Genomic DNA, 23,795 nt, shown 5'->3' on the forward strand with positions numbered 1-23,795 from the left:
CCATCAAAATAAGCAGAAAAAGTAGAGTTGGTTGGAAAATTTCCGATGGATCCGTTTTCTGTCAGAAAATGCTGATTGCACCGAATCCAAACAATTCCAGCCACACTTTTGATGGAATCCAGGCCTGGTTTCCGGCCAGTTCGCCCATCTCCCTGGGTCCTTGGCAACCTGCTTAGTGCGCTACCGGGAAGCCAAAGCTCCCCATCTGGTGGGCTGCCAAGGAGCCAGGGTTTCCTGGCTTCATAGAATATGAGGGTTGGAAGGGACCTCAGGAGATCATCTAATCCAACCCCCTGCTCAAAGCAGGACCAATTCCCAACTAAATCATCCCAGCCAGGGCTTTGTCAAGCCGGGCCTTAAAAACCCCCAAAGAAGGAGATTCCACCACCTCCCTAGGTAACGCATTCCAGTGCTTCACCACCCTCCTAGTGAAAAAGTTTTTCCTAATATCCAACCTAGACCTGCCCCACTGCAACTTGAGACCATTGCTCCTTGTTCTGTCATCTGCCACCACTGAGAACAGCCGAGCTCCATCCTCTTTGGAACCCCCCCTCAGGTAGTTGAACTTCCTCACTCCCTGGGCTCTCAGGTCCTTGGCAGTCCACGTGGTGGGAAGCCGGGCAGGTCAGGAAGCTAGGCCGCAGGGCAGCCGTCTCCCCGGCTGGCAAGCTCTCCAGCTCTCCAGGAGCCTGCCAGTAACTTTAAGCACCCAAATTTGAAAATATGGGTATATGCTCTTCCTTTTTAATTAAAAACAAACCAAAAGTATTGGGTGAGTTTGGAGCTCATAAAAAGTGCGAGCCTATTTGATTGGATAGAAACCCCACAATAGAAACATAAATAGCCACCTGCCCTCCTCCAAGAGTCAAGTTGTTGCAGGGGACAAAGAAAGCAGAAACAGGAACGAGGGGTTGCTCAACACAAGGACTCCAGAGGACACTGAGCAGAGAACCTCGGCTTGTGCTCACTACTCTGAGAAGGAATCCAAGGAGCCGGTGGACTCTGCCCAGGGGCACTCTGCTTAGATACATGAATGAACAAATGATGGGAAATAGGCCCCCTTCCACTCCCATCCAGCTTCCCGTCAAAGGTAACAAATTGGCAACTCTGCAGACAAAGCCTCTCTTTCTCCATGGAACAGGCCCAGTATTGGCTGCATCAGTGCAAGCTTCCTCACCTGCATTACTGATGTGACTCAACCCTTCCCAGGCGCCTTTCAGGTTGGTATGGCTCCATGCCCATTCAGCACTTGGCGCCCCTGCTGCCACTATGGGGCTGACTCTTGCCAGTTGTGGTGCTGGCTTTTACCACGTGGACAGGTTGGGACTAGGACTTAGAACCCCTGGACAGGAAGTGGCTTTCCAATCCTGACCTTTCATTTGTTACTGCAAATGCTTCATGCTGGTGTATTCTTAAGAGTTGGGGAATCACGACTGCTTGGGTTTATTCCTGGCTGTGCTACTTATTCACTGGGATGTTGGGCAAGGTGTTTACTTTTGTGCATCTCAGTTTCCCCATCTCTGCAATGGGGATAACACCACCTCCCTCACAGGGCTATTGTGAGGTATAATTATACTTTGCAAAGCACTTTGACATTCCTAGCTGAAAGATGCTGGTACGAAGTGGCAATTTTAAAAATGACGGGCTGGCTCTTTAATTCCCTGCGGAATGCCTTTGTACTTTGAACTGGGTGCTGCAAGTTTCTCCCTTGGGTTGCCAGTAAGTCCAAACAGTGATTGCCATATAAAATGGGTTGGGAAGGACACACTGCTTCTGGCAAAAATACAGCCAGCCTCCACCTCAGTCCGGATCTCAAACCAAGGCTAAAACCAGAACGGACTGTCCCTCATTCCATCCCTATCTAGAGCGAGCCCAAAGTTTAGTGCATCTTGGTGTAGTAGGATTTTCAGGGGCCCGAGGCAGATTTCAGGAACCCATGTGGCATATTTGGGATGGGGGCAGACTGTGGCTTGTCACTGGGATCTGGAGGAGGGGGATGGTGGACGGTGTGGTTGGTATTATTGTTTGTAACAAGGCTTAGGCCCCCAATTTCATCTCGCGAGGAGGGTGGGCTCATGGTGAAATGGCAGCAGTCAGCTAGCAGGGCTCTGGAGTGGGACCCAGGAAACCTAGCGCTATTCCCAGCACTGCCACTGACCTTGGGAAAGTCACTTCACCTCCCTGTGTCTCTCTTTCGCCTCCCACCCTTTCTCTGTCTTATCTCTTCAGGGCAGGGAGTTTCTTACCATGTGCTTGTGCAGTGCCTTGCACAGCAAGGGCCGGGGTCTTGGTTTGAACCTGTACGTGCTGCCGTAGTACGGCGAGTTGTAGGTGTTTCGAAAGTGCCAGCTCCCCCAAAGTGTGGGGCCCTACAGTAGCGCACAGCGAGGAGTGACGTTGTTCCGGTTTCCCCTAGGGCTCTACCTCTCCTGAAATGCCAAACTCCATTTCAGGGGCTCAGTAAGTCAGAATCGCTGCTGAGCTGGCTGCTGCCTTCAGTTCCCATGAATCCTGATGGTGCTTCCACGGGTCTGAGGAGGAACAAGTACATTCGGAGGTGCCTCTGATCTAGGGGAGTCCATGGGATTTGAATAAAGCAGCAGAGTAGAACCCAGCAGAGAGGGTACCCCGGGAGATCCCTCTTGTAAAAGAGTGGCTCCCTCCTTGTGGCAGCCCTGCTTGTGGCCCCTTGCCTCAGTTTCTCCCTTGAGTTGCCAATAAGTCCATGCAAGCTTATTCTCTAGTCCATCAACAGTTTATTTACAAAAGACCCTATACAAAATCCCCACAACATAGTCCACATCAACCCCATGACAGTAATCTTTAAAAACCCATCTCTGTTCCCACCATCCTGGTGTCTTCTGCCAGACCTGCACTCTTAAACAGGCCTCATCTGTCCCTCCGCCGGGGCAGCCTCCCCAGCCGTTCCTTGTGGGCATGACCCTGCTCTTCCCAGCGGGAACTCACACAGGCTCACCACTGGGAGTCTCACATGGTTCCTCTGGGAACCAGCTCTCCACCAAGGAGACACTAACCCCACTGGTTCCCTTCCTACAGCCCTCAACTTCAGCTCTCCTGCTGAGAGCCAGCAGGCATCTCCCTGTTCTGCTGCTGCTGCTCCTCCTCCTCCTCCTGCTTTCAGCCCTTTCTGGCCCTGGCTCAGGGATGCCAGCCAGCGAACCCCTTGCTGCTCCTCCCGCCTGCAGCCCTCTCTCAGGAAGCATCTTCTGTCAGCGAGGGCTCTTGTCTCCTGCTGAAACACTACACTCTGACTCCCCAGCAGCCCCTTCTCAGCCGGCCTTCTATACCCCTAGGTACTGCCCTGCCCTCGTAATTAGCCCAACTGGGCACACCTGGACAGGAACAGAAGCGCTGAGCCCTGTTTCATTAAATGGGCCCGCTAGGGTGTTACACCCCTCCTATGGGATTTTGCTCTTAAAGGAAAGAATAGTACTAGGGACAAGGAAAGAGAGGTAGATGTAAGGGTGTTTGCTGGGAGTCAGAGAGAAAGGCAAGTGTCAGGGGAAGGGAAATATGAGGTCGGTGAAGGATCTGCTTGTGTCTGAGAGAAAAAGTGAAGGAAGACCCCATAGGTTTAGTAAGGAGAGCCAAATCGTGCGCTCCTTACTCCCTTTAACTAGTCACATGAGTAAGGCATGTGTAGGATTTGTCACAAGCTCTGAACTGAGCTGCCAAACCTTTTGAGGTTCCCCCATGCCTAACTGTGACTTCACTTGTATGCAGATACTGACTGCTTGCATTAAAAAGGGTTACGGGCAAAACAATGTGATCAAGTCAAGTGCACCAGTCATATAAAATCAGGTCCCATCATTATTGTCAGGGTGGCCTGTCTGGGTGTGTTTTTAATAAGATCATAAAGGCATGAATCATAATGCTAATATAGTTTCATTCAGTCCACACTTGGGAAGAGCGATTCGTGTCGTTTGCTGCTGTGACATAAGGCGGTTCAGTTGAAGAGCAGCTGCCAATGAAAATCAGCTTCGTATTGTCTTGTTCATATATCATTGCGTTTACCAGTCCTGTCTGAAGTTGAAAGTAAATCAGAATCCAAGTGATGGACGGTTATTTTACAGCTGTGGGGGGATGGGTGTGTGTGTGCTTGGCTACAGAGTAGACGGAGAAGACTGTTTATGGTAAAGAAAGAAAAAGAGAGAGGAGTAACAGGGAATTTATTTTTGCTTTAAGGAATTGCCTTTATTTTTGCATATTTAATGTTTATGGGAACACAGAAAATCACTCAATGTGGGTTGAGCATTAGACACAAGCTTTGATGGGAAAGATCAAGCAACGCTCTGCTCTGTCTTGTCCATGTGCTTCAAGGAGACATTGCTGTGTGCTCTAATGTTGATGAGTGAACCTTAGGCTACATCTACACTACGGGGGGGGGGTCGATTTAAGATACGCAAATTCAGCTACGCGAATAGCGTAGCTGAATTCGACGTATCAGATCCGACTTACCCTGTTGTGAGGACGGCGGCAAAATCGACTGCCGCGGTTCCCAGTCGACGGCGCTTACTCCCACCTCCGCTGGTGGAGTAAGCGCGTCGATTCGGGGATCGATTGTCGCGTCCTGACGAGACGCGATAAGTCGATCCCCAAGAGATCGATTTCTACCCGCCGATTCAGGCGGGTAGTGTAGACCTAGCCTGAGAACGTTCCCAAGAGGGGAAGAAGATTCCAGAGGCTCGTCTGACTTGATGGATCTGCAGTGGTGGGCTACAAGTCTCATGAGAACAGGCTTTCTTGGGAGATTTCCATTACTTCCAGTCTCTTCTAATTATTGTGGTACTTCTGTACGTTTGCACCCCTCGAGAAAAGGAACTCTCATTTCAGCTCTTAGCAGCCAACCTCCTCATTAAAGTCAATGGGACTATTTGTGGTGGTGTTTTAATCCAGGAAATAAAGATTTTTTTCCAGGGTGAGGCCCTTGTATGTTTAACACAGGTTTGCTCTTAAGTGTTGTTTGGGGGCTTATTGGCGTTATTCACCCAGCTCAGTGTTCCAAATGTAGATCCTGATCCTGCAAGCAGGTCTGCGTAGGGGGACTGACCCTGGTGGCTGTGAAGAGCCCCGGTGCGGTATTGGGACTCCGTGCGGGTGCAGAGAATTACCTGCGTAGATCACATTTCAGGATCAGAGCTGTGTGCTCCACCCTCTGTGCCATCTGGCTAGAATTTCTCACGATGTGTGCATGTCGTGTGCGTCTTTTCTGTACAGTGCTCAGGAGCAGATGGGACTCTGGGGAAGGCGATACTGTAGGTGTGGGGGCAGGGCTACAATGGGGACAGACGTCAATGTTGTGTGGAGGCAGCAGTCTGCTTGTTGTTGCCAGCTGTACGCAAAGGGGAACGTGCTGACTGAGCACTATTGACTTCATTACATGGCACGTCCAGACCACAGTGAGACAGCCAGCAGCAGGGAGCGGGGCCGGAAAGGCCTGGCCACCAGTGGCAGCCAGTCCAGTGCTATTCTCATCAGCAAGGTGGTGGTACTGCTGCCTGCTGGCTTCCTCGCCTGACTTCCCGCAAAGGAAAAACCCTGGGTTGGGCTTGGGAGACCAGGAGAAACACTGGGGGTTGGGAAACACCAAGGTGTATGTTGGGGTGTCCCTGTTGACGAAGCCTCTTCTTATCATCCTTATGCAGGTTTAACGGCCACCCCTCCCCTCTTGACTTCCATGGGACTAGTCAGACAGTAAGGATTACTCATGTGAGTAGAGCTTTGCAGGGCTGAGCCTTTAAGTCCTGACCACATTCGCCTTCATTCTTTTGAACTGCTAACCTTGTGCTGTCCTCCCAGGGGCTGGGGAGGAGGCGGGACGGTCCTCTAGGGCGCGGTGAATTCTAGCTGCAGTCCCAAAGCGGATTCACTGAGCTGTCCTGCCAATGGCAGTTGTTTGACCTCCCCGACCTGTTACATGCTCTGGGGTGAAAAGTGTTTCATTCTTCGTCCCAGTTTTGTCTTGAGCCTCCACAGCACAGAAGGGCTGAGTGACTAGCTGGGGGTGGCTTGTAGCGGTTGATTAGACAATGAAGAACAGAACAACTAAGCAAATTCTACTTGGCGTTACAGGCAGGCCTTGAACGACCAGATCAGCAGAGATCAAATGGGAGCAGCAGCTCCATTGCAGAGATGCCCGCGTCTCCGTTTTTACAACCCTTAAACATCATTAAATTCACGGCGAGTTTGCCAACCCGTGAGTGGTTTGCATGAGGTCTGATCTGCAGCTGCAATGATTTGTTTAACGTTTATTAACTTACCTTCCTGGAAAAGCTGCAATAAAGAGAATAAGGAGACGAGACTGGGAAAAACCTGTTTTGAATAATCGGACAGTCGTGTAAAAGTGTCTCGTGCACAGGGCACTGGCCCGGAGTCAGGAAACCTGGGTTCTGTCCCTGGCTCTGCCATTGACCTTGGGCAAGTCGCTTCTGTTTCCCCTCCCACCCATACAGTCGGTCTTGTCTATTGAGATTGTGAGCTTCTCAGAGCAGGGATTGTCCCTTTCTATGGGTATGTCTTCACTACCGGCTGGATCAGCGGGCAGCAATCGATCCAGCAGGGATCGATTTATCGCGTCTAGTCTAGACGCGATAAATCGATCCCCGAGCGCTCTCCCGTCGACTCCTGTACTCCAGCTTGGCGAGAGGCGCAGGCGGAGTCGACAGGGGAGCGGCAGCAGTTGACTCACTGCGGTGAAGACACCACGGTAAATCGATCGAAGTACGTCGACTTCAGCTACGTTATTCACGTAGCTGAAGTTGCGTAACTTAGATCGATCCTCCCCCCTAGTGTAGACCAGGCCTATGTGTTTGTGCAGCACCTAGCCAATGGGGTCCCAATCTCAGTGAGAGCCTCTAGATGTCACAGGAGTACAAATAATAACTTCAGCTGTTGTAGGAAATGCTGTGGTCCTGCCTCTATTTTGGACAGCGGAACAGCGCTCCACTGCATGGAGAGAAAGGAAAGAAAAGCTACATATAGGGGACAGTGCTAATCTGCATGAAGGCATCGTGGTTTGACGGCGTATTCCAGTGGACCCACTGTACACGTTGGCTTCAGTGGGACAAATTAATTCCTCATGTAACTGTATTGACAAAATGGAGTTATACCATGGATACATTTTGCCTAATAAATGTTAATCCATTCCATCTTGCTGTTGACACTTGGTGTGAAAATTCAGCATGGAGAATTGGGAAGGACAGTCACACTGGCATGTTAGTGAGCTTTTCAGAGCTGGTTTGGAAGAGAAGAGAGTATTTGATTCAAGAGACTTGTAACAGGAAATATATCAATTACATCATGTGTTTTCAAAGCTAAATGAGAAGATTTTCTTCCTATTTTTCTTCCATAATAAGAAGCAAATATGACTCTATGATATTTATGTCACTGTCACACATTTCTCACATCACTACTAAACCATATAGTAAAACTGAATAATTCACAAGTAAATGAAGGAGGAAATGTCATTGTAACAATCTGTGCAAATTAGGACTCTGGGAATACAGATCTCACTTCTATGCATGGCAACACATGAGTCTTTTAAATGTATAAGGTAAATTCTGAAAGCAACACCACATAGCACTGTACCCCTAAGGAAAGTCTCCTGCTTTCTCATGCATTCAAACACTGAACTAGGTTCTCGGAGTCCAAGCTACACCATTGGACCAGGCCTCCTGCTTTAAAGTGATAGTAAGACTTCTAGTGAGGGGGATAGCTCAGTGGCTTGAGCATTGGCCTGCTAAACCCAGGGTTGTAAGTTCAATCCTTGAGTGGGCCATTTGGGGATTGGTCCTGCTTTGAGCAGGGGGTTGAACTAGACAACCTCCTGAGGTCCCTTCCAACCCTGATATTCTATGAGTTTCCTGAGACCATTCCCAGCAATGGGACAGTGACAGCTCTTCCTGAGAACCATTCTGAAGATTGATGTGTTGATGAACCTATTCTTCTTTAGCTCCAAAAATATTTAACTAGGGTGCTAGAACTCTCCAAGATAATGTTACCAATCGCTGCAGCTTGCCTTTGCTAGAAACTATGAGTCACCCGGCAGGCGCTGTGGAGCACCATTTAAAGTGCGTGTGGCAGGGAGGGGAGATGCTTAGATTTCCCCCGCCCGTCAAACCCTCTTATGCACACCCCCTCCAAACATAAGTGATGTTACGACCTGGCACGTGAGGTCGCAGTGTCACTCAGGTTTAGCAAAACCTGACCAAAATTGGTTCAGCCCCGGCCCAGGTGCCCCTCCCGCCCCCGCTTCCATGGTCTATGACAAGGACAGAGACTTAAGACCTGGGTTCTATTCCCAGCTGAGATGTTGGCCTGCTAGGTGACCTTGGACAGGTCATTTTGCTTCTGTGTTTACAGTTTCCTCATCTGTAAAATTGGGTTGATGATACTTTCTTTGCAAAGGGCTTGGAGATGGACCGATGAAACGTGCTAGAGAAGAAGTATTGTTTTTTTAACTGAATTAAAGTGCAGACGAGAGGAACTCACTCTAATTTGCAAAGTCATCATTTCTTCTCTAATGGAACTCAGAGGCACACACCCTTCATCTGAATTGCTCTGTGTGTGTGTGTGTGTGTGTGGTTATTAAAGTTAACAAATGGCCTATTTTTTTTAAAGCAGGACGGAGGGGGTACTGGCTGCTATGAGCTACCTAAGAACCCTGAGCGATCTGATCTTTTTAATGAAAATGACTCCACTCTGAGCCCTTCCCGAGCCTTGCTAGTAGCCGGTGTTGCTGCATTTCCATTTCTTTGCTGGTGTTGATTCTTAGCTTTTGGGGGTGGAGTCACAAAGGAAAAAGTCACCGTATAATTTCATTGTCCACTGTCCCTGCCTGCTGCATGGGATTTTCTCAGGGGCAGAGAGGAGAAAGGGTGCCCTTGGCCAGTTGTTGTTTGAATGGCCTAGAGACAGCTGGAAGGAGGTGGAGTATTGCCTGAGCTGCATTGGATAAAGGCATCCTGCTTCTGTAGGGCAGGGACAAGATTAGGTCTCCCGGAGTTCTGAGGGAAGCACAGTCACGAGTTGCCTTTACTTATCCTTCCGGAAAAGTCTGACGGGCTCCCCTGGTGCTGTCTTGTGTGACCACGCGGTGGGACCGTGGCCATGTCCTCACCCTGCACTGACGCAACACTCTGCGGCCGAACTCTGCCAGCAGTACTAGGGACTCCCATTGCCCACGAGGAGGGAGCGCAGGCCCCCAAATTATGGCTGACTCCTGCCCAGGCCCACTCTAGGGAATGAGGTGGGAGAGGGGAGCAGAAGAAGGGGCTATCTCCTTATACCTGGGCACAAAGTGGGCCAGAATTTGACCGTTTGCCTATTTATTTCAATGCTGATTTAAGCTGCTGTTTCAGAAGCCCCTGGGATTAGTCCCCATGCGCAGCATGTTGACCCTCTACCTCTATCTCCGAGTATTTCAGCAGCACCAGGCTTCTTAGTGACTATGTCTGTTCCCTGCGTAGCAGGTACGGGACTAGCGTCTGATGTCAGAGGTGGTCTTGTCTCTTTGCCAAGCTGAAACACGACCTTTCTGAGCCAGTTTGTCAGCTCCATTATTTGGCAGCCTGGTTTGGATATACTGGAAATTTGGCTCCAGCCCATCACACAGGAACAGCAGGTGAGTTGCTTTAAATCCTGTGCATACGTTGCATGAAGTGATAGGGCACTCTTTAGGCTTCTTTGCTGATGTAAGGCCGCTCTTTGCTCTCAGCCACATCCGTGCAGCGCCACTGAAGTAAGCGGGGTTGTGTGGACGGGAGTAAGGGCTGAATTTGACTCATGTTGTTTGTTCAGAACGACTATATTTCCAGGACAGAGGCGGACCAGCACAAAGCATGTGTCTGTTTCAATGAGGAGTGTAATAATATTGCCTGGCAATGAGTACTTTAACTTGCTACTGCAGATCTTTCACCTTACATGGTCTTTAAACGTGCTTAGGCTCTGGCATCATCTATGTATAAATTATTTTGTACACTATGCGCTGGAAAAGAGGATGGGCGAATGGGATTTTCTTTGGGAGCTCAGCTAAGGAGTCTTGAAGAAATAGACGTGACTGTATTCATTGTGGGTTTGACCCTGCAAGGTGGTACCTAGCATTGCAAGGCTCACCAACATCAGTGTGAGCTGGGAGACTCAGAAGCATCTATCAGTATCAGGCCCAAACTAGTCTTGACATTTACCCACAAGTCTTTGGAGTAGTTAGAAACAGGCCTGAGATGCAGAGTTTGGATCTCACCTTCCCCACTGTTTGGGGGCTGTTTGGATGCAGGGCTTTGGTTCAAGCTAGTATTTCATTCCTTGTGTTTACTGAGTGCTGATAGCATCCATGGTGCTGCACAAAGAGAGACACATTCCCTGCACCAAGGAGTTTATAATGTAGTGCAAACACAAGACAAATCGTTGCAGACATGCCTCGGGAATGGGGTCATGCTGTGAACCTCAGAGCAGTCCTACTTGGAAGGCTTTAAGCATGTTCTGCGGGGCAATTTAGGGCTTGATCCTGCAAAGTGCTGAACGCTCTGGCTCTATCCAGTAAAATGCTTAAGAACATGATTGACTTTAAACATGTAAGTAATGAAATCCACAGGACAACTCATGTGTCTAGGAGCTTTGCTGGACTGGGACCTGTGCTCAGCACTTTGCAGGATGGAGCCCTTAAAGGAGGTAGTTTTCGAAATGAGGTGGCAGAGACTGTTCCAAGTGCACGGGGTCATGTTACTGCTTCTGTAGGAATGTTGAAATGTAGGGTGAGATAGATTTCACTATTTAGTTCAATCCTAGCCCTTCTGAAATCCTCAAACTATGTCATGTAAGAATATCAAAAGGGGTTAAAATTAGAGCTTGGGGAAATTTTTCAGCCAAAACCTTTTTGTGGTAAAAAAATGCCACGTCTGCAATGGTGAAAGGTTTTGTAAATTTGTGTGGGTTTCGCCCAATTGTTCCTGTTGAGAAAACAGAACAAAAGTGAAAAATTCCGGAAAAAAAAATTCAATGTTTCATCATTTTCAAATTGAAATGTGTGGATTTTTTGGTTCAAAATGACACTTTTTGTTTTGAAACTTCCTTCAGTGTTATGGGAACAAACAATGAAAAAGCTCAAACTCAAAACATTTTGTTTCAGGCTGAACTAAACATTTCATTCAACCTGAAACTTTTTCCCCCCCAACATTTCTGTTTGCCAAAAATTCTGCAAAAAAAGGGCTTTTTCAGTTCGATGTGAAACAATTTATTCCCTGCCAGTGAACCAAAAACTCCATCATCCACCCAGCTCTAGCTAACCCCACTAACACCAGCGTATTCACTCTCTCATTTGCTGACAACAGCAGCAGCATAAAACCAAATTATTTTGAAGTTGCAAGTAAGTTAGATATAGCAGAGTGCCCTGGAAAGAGACAAGCTAGTTAGTATTTCTGTTCCATCAAAATGAGTAATCATTAAATCCTTTACGTTTCTGCTGAGGAGGAAAAAAGAAAACCCTCTTAATTCCTTAAATTCTTTATGCCAGCCTGAAAAAAAGGATTCCAGGCATGTCTGGGTCTTGCTGCTTGTTCTCTCTCTGTGTCTCTTTCTTTAGTATTCCGCCACCTGTTTGTAACCAGCGTTCTGTAGGTTCTTATAGAGGCTTTCTTCTCTGGTCTGTGTATGCCCTTGGTCTTGTTGCTTTGACACTGAGGCCTTGTTGTCTGCGAGAGACAGTGCGTTAGAGCTCCCTGGCTTACCCTGCTGCCTGCTTTACTCCCATAACTTCATTCTTGGAAAGTTTCTGAGTTTCCCGGGTGATAAAACACGAGCAACATTTGCTCTGGCCTGACTCATTTCTGAAGGCATTCAGCCTTGTTTTGTTATGAAGGTTACCAAGGGTGGGTGGGGGGCATGAGAATTCCCAGGGATGGCAAGTCCTGAAAAGTGTCAAAAAGTCACCTCCTGCACCTTTTACACTGTGGGGTTGTTTTGATTGGGTTTGGAAGGTACACAGAAAATATTCTGGCCTGTCAGGAGGGTAGGACACCAGCTGAACAAAGTGGTATGTTACAAACTTGTTCCCCCCTCTCCAAAAAAACCAGCTATGTATCTATAACAGCCCTCAAGCTGTCAGAGATCGGGGCTATTATCACTCAGGTTAAACTGATATAGTAGCGGAGGGTTTGCCGTTCTTGTAAAAGCCTTTTATTCTTCACTGGAGACCAAACCAATGAATCAAGCGAGACAGTGTTTTGAACGGTTAAAGAACTCATAAATTCATTTTTAAATATGCAGTTAATAACAGGGGAAGGCGGGGAACTGACTGCATAGGCATTTTTCCCCTCTTCACGCTGTGTTTTTTATCTCTTTAGAATAAATAGCTTGTGCATAATTGGTGGCTCGGGGCTTTACAGAGATTAACAGGGAGGGTTTGCTAGCTGCTCCTGGCCAACCCGTTTGGAGCCTGATTCTGGTCTCATTTACACAGGAGTCACTCTGTTGGAGTTAATTAATTTATATTGTCATTAAACTGGAGTGAGTGAGAAGAGAATTAGGCCCTGGGTATCCAACATTTAATAAGGACTTAAATTTGGATTGCAAAGCTCCACTTTGCCCCAAGTATTTTCATATGGATTTTTCTCATTCCTCAGTTGGTGTAAAGTCTGGCATAGAGGTATTGACTTAACTGGAGCTATGCTGATTTGTACTGTCTGAAGGTCTCCCTCAACCCCCCATTCATAAGAGGCAAAGAGCATTAGAAATGCTGTAGCAGTAGAAATGGCCTTAAACCACTGAGTACAAACATCACCCTTGATCTTGGGGCGTATTTGGTCCCAGATCCAAACTTTGCAGCTCCCCCAGCTCTTTAATGGCCCAAACCAAATGCTGGATCTGAACCCAAACCCCAGGTTTGAACAACCTTAAACCCTGGGGTGAGCGGTTCTCCTTATGAAGGCACTGAGGCCCAGATTCTCGAAGGTGTTTAGGCCCCTAACTCCCATTGATTTTCAATGGAGGTCTGAGGACCTGGGCAGGAGAGCTTGTATTTAACAATCCCATTGTTGTTCTTTTAAACATTTCATACCTTTAGCACAGCTGCAAGCAGCGAGGAGAGGCAATGCATCAGGAGCAATGTAGTCTGGCCGAGGAGTCAGCCCATAGAGGAGAACGGAGACTTAGGGTATCCGAACAACAGCTCCCATGAGGTACTTTGGCAGAATTTTTAAACTGAAATATTTTGGGTTTGGGATGGTCATTTTTTTTTAATGAAAAATCAGAATTGTCTGCAGGAAACAAACTCATTTTGCCAAAATAAATAAATAAATAAATAAATAAAATGCAGTCAGTGAAGCACCAGTATAAATGCTTTGCTGAATCAGGGCCTTAGACGTTGGTTTCTGGATGCATGACAATTTGACCAATGTTTTCAACTTACTTGGAAAATAAAAACCATTTTATGGCTATGCGAGGTAACTTGGAATATCCTCCCCGCATAAGAATATTTTAAAGTGTTAATAGGGTTTGGAAGACATGGGAATGCTACCAGAACAAGACATGGCCGTTATTAAGAGCAATGATATGTCCTTTTTGAATCGACAGGTGATGGAGTAGTTCTGGTTCCTGAATGCCACTGTGTGGATATCATTGTAATATTGGGTAGTCCTTGGTCCCTCCCTGTCATTTACGCAAACTCTGACTTCAACTGCTAAGCCAATATTTGCCGTTTCTTTTTAGTACACTCCTCTCTTTTGTGTTTGAGTATTTGAACGCCTGGAGAACATTTGTCAGAATCCCAGCCTGACTGGGAGGAGGAGAATGTGAATGCTCCTGAGGTAGAAGAAACATAATGTGTCTGGAGAAGAATGAAAGGTCAGAGAGTTGGAGCTTTGTTGGTTCACCAGGAAATATTTCTTTATATATGATGGCTGACTGAGTCATTTCTCTGTATTCTTGGTCCCACTCCTCCCAACCTGCACAGACAGTATGTGAGCTCCGATTTCTGCTCTGGCTTTCTCCATAGGAGACGCCATGAATTTGTCCAGAATTTGCATTAACTAACGTGGGGGTGAAAGTGCTAAATTGTGGCATTGTGAGACTTCAATTTCTATTATAACAAACCTTCGGGGAGAGGATGAATTCATAGAGACCTGCCACTGTTGCTGGTTAAACAAAGTACATTTACCTTTCTGTATGTGCAACTTGCCCAGCCCTGGTGTGCAGAGAGAGCGTCTCATGAGGATATAGTGGCTACAAACGTCAGTAGCTATGATTGCTTGTAATGAAATATGGAAGGGCATGCCAGCCTAACAGAGGAGTGTAGGTATGCTATAGAACCAACATTTTCACCCAACCTGAGTACTGGGTATTGTTTCTACTCAAGAATGCTGAATACACTGTCCCTATGGTACTGCCACACCTAAGATTAAATTCAATACATAATCTAGCTCACAGAGGGATTGGTTCTTGAGGGAGAAAACAATTGTTTTCTCAACCGCCTAAGAGCACATTTTTGGCTCTGCTGGATCCAGGATTAGGGCTCTGCAGATAGGAGGAAGTCTCTATCCCTCCCGGGCACTTCTGAGCAAACATTGGATTTTCCTGTAGACTGGCAGATTTGCTTTTCCAGCTGGTTATGGTTTGTGGAGCTGCCAAACAGTGTTTGCTGAACAGATTCCTACACTGCAAGCTGTGCGAATGGGGCTGCTCCATGCTCATGCTCCTCGAGAAGGCCCTGGTTAAGGAGGAACATCCCTACTCAGGAAAGCACTTAAGCCCGTACTTAACTTTAAGCACATGCTTAAGTCGCCTCCCATCAAAATGGACTTCAGGCCATACGTAAAGTTAAGCATGTGCACAGGACTTAAGGTCATGCTTAAAGTTAAGCACCGTGGGGGGGAGGAGGTCCCGGGGGGGAGGAGGGGTTAACCTGACCCTGGAGTCCTTGCTGCAAACAGTCCTCACACACTCCTGCATAGGTTCAACACCAGGTGCTTTATTTACAATGTGCTATACAGGTGCTTGTGCCCCACAACATAAGGCTTTTTACCTTCTTCCCAGGCCCAGTGTGCGAGATCTCACCTTGCTGAGGTTCTGGGCTTCTTTGGGCCCTCCTCCCAACGCTTTCCATCTCCTTCCTGTCTCACTTTTAGCTGTCCCCAGCTGAGGAGTGGCATCCCCCTTTATTGAGAATTTAACCAATTATCTCCTCACATTGGCCCTGGTGGGGACCCTTGCAAAGTGCCCAGAGTGATGAGTCGGCCTTAAGCTGCTCACACTGTCACATGGGGTCACTCAGCCGAAGCTGATAAGTTCATTGCACACTAAGGGGTTTTGGAGGAAGCTAAGACTATTTATGTGGGTAAGGGTTGGAAGGATCGGGCTCAGATTCTCTACTCTGGCACAAGGGAAGTTTATGAAATTAATTTTCATTATAATAAAGGGGAGGTACCCGCATGACAACACAGGGCAGTGGTGGGAGAATTAGCTCTTTCTATGTGCAGCACCCAAGATAACTGCGTGAGTGAGGCATTTTGTTAGAAGCATGTGGTAATTCAACGTGTTACTCAAATAGTCCTTCGCTTCCTGAAATTCCCTTTCTCAGAAGGCTGAAGTTTCTCTAGAATCAAAAGCTGTGTCCTCCCAAGCTTTGATTCTGAGCCTTTGGTGAAACCCTCAAAGATAATCAGTTTTCACAGTGACGCCTTGCAGATCCTCAAGTCTAGTGATCAAGGTGAAAGGCATTTTGGGGGGATTAATGTCCTGCTGAGAGAAGCTGCTGGCCCCAAAATCTGTTAAACCTTGCTGGTTGCTAATCCCCAGGCAATGCTCTGGTGTTACTGTTTTAATATGAGTGGAAAGTGGAATAAAAACATAGGTGTATGGAATATTTTCATGGTAATTCAACTTCATTTGGTAGCCATATGGTACTGCTAGAGAATTATTGGCCTGTGTTTTAGCTGGTCAAATAACTTGGATGCTTTCCAGAATCCCCATCAATATCGTATGTATAATAGTCTGTGATCTTACTGTATGCACATTGCAAGACTATAAAACAGCTTCAAATGTGATGTGACATTGAAAAAGCTGTTCGTCACCACGTCCTGACAGTTTGGTGCTCACAGGCTAGAACATAGATAAACTGTGGTGCACAAACTCTACTACATTGTTTCAAAAGCAGTCTACATCATTATTATTTTATTATTTATTTGTTCTGCGGTTTCACCCAAAGACAAGATCAGGACCCCCCTGTGTTAGGTGCTGTACAAACACACATGAGTCCTTTATCAGGTTCCACAGCATTTAAAGGGATTATATTCTCATTTTATTACCATGTAAAATTCTTTGAATTGGGACCAACCCAAGTTCTCAATGTACAAGATAATCGGTAGGTCAAAATGTTGTGGGCCCTGCTCAGCAGTTTTATATGGTAATAAAAGGAGGTTATATTACCTTTAAATACTCTGCTGACTTTCCTCTCTCATTAGAGTGCACTGCTGCAGTTGCTTCATTTGTTGATAGCTGAGAGTTTATTTGGTTCCTTGGAGTCATGAGATGCGTCTCCACATGTCTTTCATCAGGTCATGTGATTCAAGAACCTAGTTGCATTTGTAACAGCATAATTAGGTTTTTGTCATAGCCACTTACTTACTTGACAGTTGTGTTTTTCGGCCATATTTGAAATTATGGTTTAATTAATGTAATTAACGTCATGGGGGCACATTTTCAAAAAACTTTCAGCGTTGGCCAACCTCTGCTTCACTTGAAATCAAGGAGAGTTTTACTATTGTCTTCCCTGGGATCGATGTTTAAGTCAATGCTGAGCACTTTTCAAAATACTCCCCACTACTCTTTTTAAAAAATATTATCTACACCTCTACCCCGATATAACGCTGTCCTCGGGAGCCAAAAAATCTTACCGCGTTATAGGTGAAACCGCGTTATATCGAACTTGCTTTGATCCACCGGAGTGCGCAGCCCCCCCCCCCCCCGAGCACTGCTTTACCGCGTTATAGCCGAATTCATGTTATATCGGGTCGCGTTATATCGGGGTAGAGGTGAACTTGGTTTAATTGTAGCCAATCACTCTGGAGCCAGATCATGTGTATCAGCCTGCCACGACCCGAACTTTAAAGGAGCTCAACAATTTGCAGTGTCATTCCCACTCTAGGGCCCAATCAGCATGTTACATTTCCCATATCAGTGTGTTGTCAACAAGGTCTCTGCAGGATGTGCAAGGTATGAATTAATACCCCAGCGTCTCTGCCTTGTCATGCCTCATTGTTTAATCAGAATTTAACAAAGAGTTGCTCAGTGGAATAGTCTTTCAAGTACATGACTGGATGATGCTAATCCGATTTAAGCAAATGCTAAGGAAAAGGGTTTAAGGCTATCACTATTCAATGAGAGCAAAGCCAGCAAGCTGCCTGGCTGTGAAATGTGTTTTCTCTACTAGTAGGGCAGTGGTCGGCATCCACAATGATATTTAATCCAGGGTATAACTGTGCTTTCAACAGTGGCAGCAACACAGATGCCCATTATGTACAGGAAGGGATGAGCTTGGGTAATTGACAGAGTGGCACCAGCAACCAAATGTAATTGAAAACATTCCCTTCTTCTCCCGCATGAGACTTCTGATTCCCTCCTGGCTCTCTTTACAGCTGTCATGTGGGCAGATGTTATTTTTGGATTAGGATTAGCAGCGCCTCACTTGCTGCTGATGGCTCCTGTTTTATGGTGGTACCTTTTTAATGATGTCTGAAGAATTTAGGTATCAAAAGCAAGCTCTGAAGGGCAGCCCAGTTGGAAGTTGCCTGAGTAACATGGAGATCAAAGGAAGGCACCACAGCATTGGTCTGTGTGCTTGAGAAAAAGCATTTTGATTTAAGAAGATTTAGGCACCTCATTAATTAAACTGTGTGTGGGATGTTCTCCTGTTGCTGGTGTAGTGGAAAGATATATCCTCATTGCATCGTGAGAGTAATAAATTCTGGAAACGTACGATGCAAGTGAAACAAGAATGGGCAGGGAGTATTGTCTAGGGAAGGCGACTGGAAGTCAATAACCTAAATTCTATTTCCCGCTCTGCTGCTGATTTGGTGTGTGACTTTGGGCAGCTCACTGTGGCCAAGGTTTTCAAAAATAGGAACCTAACGTTAGGCTCCTCCATTAGTGGACAGATTTTCAAAACTGCTCACCACCCAGCAGCTCCCATTGAAGTCAATGGGATCTATTGGATACGCGGCATTTTTGATAATCAGGCCATTTAGTTAGGCACCTAAATAAGGATTTAGGAACTTAACTTTAGGCTCTTGTTTTTTGAAAATCTTGGTCTTAATTTCTCAGTGCATCAGCTTGCCCATCTGTAAAAGATGATACTTACTCAACAGGGGTCAGAGTGACTGAATAGGGGAGGGGAAAATATAGCGGATTTCTAAGTAGTAAAGGCAACATCTGAAAAAGGTAAAAACAAATGAGGACATCCTTTATAAATGCCCAGTATTTTCCCCTCCCCATTTTAGTCACTCTGCCCTCTTTTGCTCAAGTGTCATCATCACCTCAGTGCCTGCAGCAATGACAATTACTGCAGAGCAGGTATGGAGCAAGACAGAGGCTGTAGGTTGTTAGGAAGAGGAGCTTTGTCCTGGTTAGTTAGTGTCTGCCTGTTCAAGGTGTGAGCAAGACTGGCTCTGTCTCCGTCTCTCTGGGATACCCTTCTTGAGCACAGCTTCACCTCTTTGTCGGAAAGGATAGCATTAATGGTAAAGCTGCATGTCACTGGCGTACGGGCTCCGTGTACAGCTCGCTATGCACTCAGACCCGCACCCAGTTCTGAAGATCCTGGCCTGTTGGACAGCACCACCAAGGTCTGTGAGTTAAGTGTGTGTGTGTGCGCGCGCGCAATATTTACAGATGGCAGAAGGGGGGCACAGAGGACAGTACGAGAGACGGTCTCATGATCTATGTTAGTGAGTGTTTCTGCTGGAAGGCACGCTGTAGGTGGAAAGCCTTAGTTTCTATTGGAAATCCAAGCAGAAGGGTCTATTCTGAACCTGCCCACAGGTTCTTTTCTCAGGGCATTTCATGCCAGGTTTGATAGCCTCATTTCGCTGGCTTTTTTTCCCCTGATTGTCTGGAGAAGACAATTTTCTGCCAGAATATAGTTGGATTTCTTTACTCTTTTCTCCTTGTTCCTGTTGTTGTTTTGGGGAAGGCTTGTACTGAAATGTTTACTTTTATTGTAGAAGATATGCTGTGCTGAAAGTCCTGGGGGGTTCCATCCTCACCCTTTGCAGTTTCCTGTTCTGACTATGCTCCTAGTGGCTGCTGAGGTTTTGGGTTGTTCTTTGTGTAAACCGCTGAAACCTAGGATGATGTGGTGGGATAATTGGCAGCAGTTAGAAAGGGATCTTACAGCAAGACAGTCCATCATGTCACAGCTCTCCACTGGGCAGCAAGTCTGGACATTTTTGAATAATGCAGAAATCGCCCAGTGATAGTTGGATCGGTTTGTTCCTTTATAGGATCATAGAATATCAGGGTTGGAGAGGACCTCAGGAGGTCATCTAGTCCAACCCCCTGCTCAAAGTAGGCCCAATCCCCAGACAGATTTTTGTCCCAGATCCCTAAATGGCCCCCTCAAGGATTGAACTCACAACCCTGGGTTTAGCAGGCCAATGATCAAACCACTGAGCTATCCCTCCTCTAGTACATTGTTCTTTTTAAAGTGTCCAGCGTGTGTGTACTGGAATGATTTAAACATGCTTCTGTTATTAAGTTGATTATTAGATCTGATGAGGATTTCATAACATAATATAAAATCATGTTGGGTATTTAAGTATCAGGCTCCACTTATGGGCATCAATCACACTTTTGTCTGAAAATATTGACCTAAATTCTTCTCTACCATATGCAGATCCAGTTGGTTCATTTTTGCCATTTAATTTACATGTCAAGCGAAAAATTGTTCCCCTTGTGATTTTTCTCCCTCGCCCCCCATCCCATTTGTTTGTAGGTGGAAAGCCTTAGTTTCTATTGGAAATGCAAGCAAATTCACATGTATTAGTGGCTGAAATTAACTAGTCCTTCACTGGGTGCTAACATGGGACAACTAACATCCCCATAGCTAGTGGCATCCTGTGTTTAGATGCAGCACGTGCAACTGAGAACTCATAGTGTAAGGCTCTCCCTCAGCTGGCTCTGTCCCCCTCTGTCCATTGGAATAAGGGAGATACGAAATGAGTGAGATTTTAAAGGGCATGTTGAGAGATGCTTGGCAAAACCCTTCATCCCAAGGTGGTTAGACTTCTAAAAGTTCCTGGAGATTAATTCTAAAGGAAGGAGTCTCCTTCCACATGAGTTAGACTTGGCAGCTCTGTACACCCACATAGCCCCATGGCAATTCTGAACTCACCCCTCCCAGTAGCACACACACACACAAACAAACAGAGGAAGGAGAGTTTCACAACAGAAACTACATAATGATACCCACCTGCACGGTGCTCACAGGGAGGGACCAGCTGTTTTCCACTGGTGTACAGGGAGAGCCAAGGAGAATCATTTTCGGTCACACCCTGAACAGTTCCTGCAGGAAGACGGGGCCCAAGCCATGTTTATTTAAGTCCTGTTGACTTCAGTAGGAATAGAATCAAGCCCCAATTGTGTGCACTGCAAAAGTACAGTCAGTGCATCGTGGGAGCCTAGAGAGTTGGCTGGCCAGATTGTGCTCTCAAAGACTTCAGTGCCAATGATGCAGTGGTACGATCGAGAGCAGACTCACATGTGGTAGCACTCATAAGAGCAGTGTGCGGCGATGATTTATTTTTATGCCTCTCACGCTAGGAATGATTAGATGGTATCAGAAGCAAAACCTTTGTCCCAAACATAAAAGGAACCTATTTTGTGATTTGGAAAAGAGGGGCTAACTTGTGAATGGCGCTGCCCTTCCAGGCTGGATTGCTAATTTCAGAAGTCATCAGCCTGCTGTCTCACAGACAGGTTGTGTTTAGGGGCGGGCAGGTAGAGTTGAACTGTGTAATGGCTTTGTCCGCTAGGAACGTGGCTAAAGAGAGCAAACAGTAAGGGACTGTGGCTGGACATGGTGACTCAATGTGTAGCACAAAACTTACCAAAGGGGGCTGGCTCCTGCTTAATGCAAATGGGATAACCCGCAGGATTCATAGGTTAAAGAGGCTCAGCCTGTTCTGAGTGGAGACCAGACGATTTTCAAGGGATTCTAATAAGAGTACGGGAGAGTCGATTTCATCAGGAGCCTGATAAATGCCCCAGGTATGGATGATTGCCAGGGAACAGATTCAGTGACTTTAAACAATGGGTCCCTGGCACACCAAGTCCATTTAACGCACATGCCTGGCACTGCCTACAAACCTGTTCGCAGGTCTGAATCAGTGAATCAATGTCACGCCGTTTCTCTGCTCCACCGTGATTAATAAATGATTCCTTCGTATCTGAATACTGATTTTAAAAGAGTCCTAGGGGGTTGTGTATTCATTATTTGTCATGGTTCCACTGAGCATCTGCCTCTATGGCTCAGTTTCTCCATCTGTGAAATTGGGGCAATTATAAAATGTACCAAGATCTGTAAAAAGCATTAAGATCCTTGGCGGGAAAGTGCTATATCAGTGCAAAGTGTTGTTGTGAGCTCGCTTTTGCGCTGGGGAAGCTACACTTAACTGCAAATTACAGCATAAGAACTGGCTTTTCCTTGATTGTTCTTGAATCAGATACTACTTAGATTGTTTGTAATACAGGCTGGGATGCTGGCAGAAAGGGAGTGAAAGGAAAATCATGCTCATTAAACATACCTTTTAAACAGGACAAACTAAGAGTGCATCTGGCACATGGAACTTATTAACCTGTATTCTGGTTTTAGTATTTATTTGTATCAGAGTAGCGCCTAGAGGCCCTAACCAGGTAGGTCCCCATTGTCTTAGGTGCTGTACAGACGTGTAGTAAAAGACAGTGTCTGCCCCAAAGTGCTTACCGTGTAAATATCTTAGTTAAAAATCAAATTGATTTGTGAAGGGAAACATCCCTGAGCCCACTTTATTGTCCCCTTGCTTAGAGAAAACATGGGGAAGGTATCCAAAATAATGAATGGTATTGAGAAGTGGAGCCAGGCCCTTCACAGAGCACTCCAATAAGGGGACAGTCAGTGAAATGGAAAGGCAGAAAATTACAAACTGGTGAAAGGAAATGCTGTTTTACGTGATGCGTAATTGGTCTGTGGAACTCGCTGCCACAAGATATCAATGCTAAGAGCTATATTTATACAGATAATGGGAATATCCAGAGCTACATTAGATAGGTTAAAAAAATTAGAAGCCTTTGTTGTGCAGGGCACAAGCCAAACACTAGCTGACAGAGTTTAGGAAGGTGTGTTCCTTCTGGACCGGGTATTCCATAAGTACCCAGCATGAGATTTCTTGTGCTTTCCTTTGAAGAAGCTGGTGCTGGCCACTGTTGGAGAAAGGTTACAGGACAAGATGGACCCCCCTGCTCTGATCCGGTCTGGCAGTTCCGGTGTTCCTATTTATGTCTTCTGTCATCCTAAAGATGTCAGAGAGCCATTGAGTTTCACTTGACTTTATCGTCACCCTATATGTGCACGAAGTGACACTCTTGATGAGTCAAGAGATGCCAGTGTTCAGACACTGGCATAGGGATATACATCCAGACACACAGAGAGAAATCTTCATATTTGGGACATGTTGGTACAGTACATGGTCTATTGCCCATTTAAATGGTTGTCCCAATCCAAAGGCAGATGGGGCCTGCCCACTGGGCAGGTGCTCATTGTCTGGGAGAGTAAAGGCACAACGGAAGTCTTTGCACTGTCCTGAATTTGCCTTGAGAAGTGATTTGAAGGAGGAGACTGTAGCTGCCTTATGTGTCAGTTGAAGAACGATGTGGCACGTTTTCTTTCGTCCTGTGTCCTCGTGACTGTATTTCTCCATCAGTTTCACAAACGGTTGTCTGTGGTTCAGTGCAAATCACTCATTGAATCAGTGGGAATCAGCTGAAAACCCTTTATATCAAGAAAAATGTTAATACTGGCTTGTAGTGCTATGTTTTATGGGAATGAGAGTGAACACTGCATTTGTTTTGTAGACCCCTACAAAGCCATTTGATTCGAAGTGGCAACTGACCCAGAAATGTAGCAGCTGCATTACTGGCTATCACTAAAATAGCCTGTCAGTGACCTAGTTTCTTCTCACACTTTTCAGAGAGTATTTAGTTGCACAGTGAATGAATCCTCTTTAATAATACAGCAGCAACAAATTAAGCAGTGGCTCACTGAGGTCCTAGATAGAGTGAACAGAGAAGTGGTGAATCAGGTGGTGTGAACAGGAACAACACTAATGCTTAAAACAGTTTGGAAAAGTCTGGGAATAAGGGGAACTTCAGAGACGAGAACTAGTCAATTGTGGGTGACTTTTTTTTCAAAAGCATCTAAATGACTTAGGCGCATAGGTCCCATTTTCAAAAGTGCCTAAGTCACTTAGAAGTCATTGAAAACCAGTGAGACTTAGGCTGCTACGTGACTTAGGTGCTTTTGAAATGGAGACTTATGCCCCTAAATGACATAGACACTTTTTAAAAAAATGTTACCCTGTGTCTGTGTTTTCCCCCAGCGCACTCGATTGTCCAGCGATTGTTCCAGCCAGGTAAACATTTAGGAAGGTTGTATATATTAGAGATGTGAAACCGAGATAAAAACGTGTCTTGGATGGCCTGAATTTCAGCCTTTTTGGTGTATCTGAATGTTCCCTAATGTTAATTGGGAAAAT

At 46.1% G+C, this 23,795-nt stretch overlaps 1 protein-coding gene across 1 annotated transcript in view; it reads left to right on the top strand.

Moving 5' to 3' along the window:
• SHROOM3 (shroom family member 3) overlaps window positions 1-23,795 on the top strand; it is a 249,595-nt gene that overhangs the window by 134,022 nt on the left and 91,778 nt on the right. The gene's annotated exons all lie outside the window — the stretch shown is intronic.

The sequence above is a fragment of the Emys orbicularis genome, chromosome 5 (genome assembly GCF_028017835.1).
Source record: "Emys orbicularis isolate rEmyOrb1 chromosome 5, rEmyOrb1.hap1, whole genome shotgun sequence".
NCBI classification, from domain to species: domain Eukaryota; kingdom Metazoa; phylum Chordata; order Testudines; family Emydidae; genus Emys; species Emys orbicularis.